Here is a 1,651-nt window from a genome sequence, read left to right on the forward strand (position 1 = left end):
GCGTGTTATCGATGCTCGCTTCCTTGTACGGTGCTGTGCAGCAACTGGCAAGATTGTTTTCTTTCACCATGCGTTTCACCATGCCTTTCATCCTAGAGTTTATTTTTGACTGCTCAAATTAAAGCGGTTTCTTTTGTTCACGTTGTTGCCGGTCGTTTGTCGCATGGGTGGCGGCTCACGAACCCCCCTGAGGGAGGGCTGAGGCCCACATTTGGCGCCCAACGGGATTTTTTCTGAGCTTTCAGGGAGTTGTTACCCGCCACTTTTAGCACGCACTTGTACTGCGAGGACAGCCAATGCAAGAGAACCACCCCCGTCCGGAGCCAGCCCCAGTAACTTGCCGGATACAACTGCGTCAAGGAACGTAAGCTGTGGGCCAAACATTTCTCCTCGGACAGTTCCATTTCTAATACTTCTACGCTCAGGTAAACTTACTAATCGTAACGAGCCAGCCAACCACACGACTGACAGAATGTCTGACAACGAGGAAAAAGGGGCGGCCGCGGCAGATACGACCGACGTTTTGAGCCGGATAACTACGCTGCTTGAGCGACAGGCACAAACTGAACCACCCACCTTCCGTTTGCAGCTCGCAGTGCCGACATATGAAGGGCACACGGACCAAAAATCTGTAGCAGACTTCCTACAAGAAATGCTTGACTACTGTAATTCGGAAGCCCTACCAGACGACATTATTTTACAACGCGTTTTGCCAGTGGCCCTGAAAGGCTCCGCCGCACGCTGGCGGCGTCAACAGACGTTTAAAAACTGGACTCATTTCGAGCAGTTGCTAAGGGCAGAGTTCCTTCCCCCCGACTAAGCCGTCCGCATTAAAGATGAATTGTACACTCGCACACAGGCAGAGAAGGAAAGCCTTTTGGAATATATACGCTCATTTCAGGAACTTTATGAGCGTGCCGACCCCTCTGCACCAGAAACAGAGAAGGTCACACGAGTGATACGCCAAGCCCACCCACGCTTTCAGGCCTATTTGCGGGGGCGTAGCTTTTCGTCACTGGACGATCTCGCAAAAGCGGCTTCTGATATCCAGGCCGCCATGTTAGCCGAATTGACCTATCGGCCTCCTCCCCCTCCAGAAACCGCCCTGGAGCCCTCATGAGCGTGGCCTGGTGCGCTCACTCCAAATGGGGGACCTCGTTTGCATCCGCCCCTGCCTCGCTCGGTGGACCCGTTCAGCTACCAAGCTCTTGGATCACCGGGCCCCTTCCCACTCCGAGGCCAGAACCCGGGAGCACCCCCACGGCGTACCCAGGGCCGTCGCCGGTCTGCGGATCCAAGCACGCGGCAAGGTATGGACGACACAAACACTGACTTTCCGGTCTGTTTCCAGTGTGGTGGTCGAGGCCACTACAGAAGCCAGTGCCCAAGTCCCCGCGGCTCTCGTAAGCAGGGAAACGACGACGGCTGGCGGTGGTAAGCGGTTATGACCACTTGCCGGCCCGCAACCTACCGGTCCCGGGCGCCTCCTTGCAGCCGCCCAGCCTCCTTGCAGCCTGCCATGAAGTGCCGGTAGGCGTGCCGTGTACACAACCTGCAGCACCTGCCGACTGCCCCGCGGTGTCAGATGCAAGTCGTCGTTCGCCCCCTCCTGCTGACGGAGTTGTGGGTGCAAGTCGTCGTTCGCTCCCTC

At 56.7% G+C, this 1,651-nt stretch overlaps 1 pseudogene; it reads left to right on the forward strand.

The window, feature by feature from the left end:
* Window positions 1-472: 472 nt before the first annotated feature.
* LOC146175073 (uncharacterized) lies at window positions 473-1,438 on the forward strand (annotated as a pseudogene).
* Window positions 1,439-1,651: the final 213 nt, after the last annotated feature.

The sequence above is a fragment of the Amblyomma maculatum genome, chromosome 11 (genome assembly GCF_055883805.1).
Source record: "Amblyomma maculatum isolate TAMU_Amacu chromosome 11, ASM5588380v1, whole genome shotgun sequence".
Lineage (NCBI taxonomy): Eukaryota > Metazoa > Arthropoda > Arachnida > Ixodida > Ixodidae > Amblyomma > Amblyomma maculatum.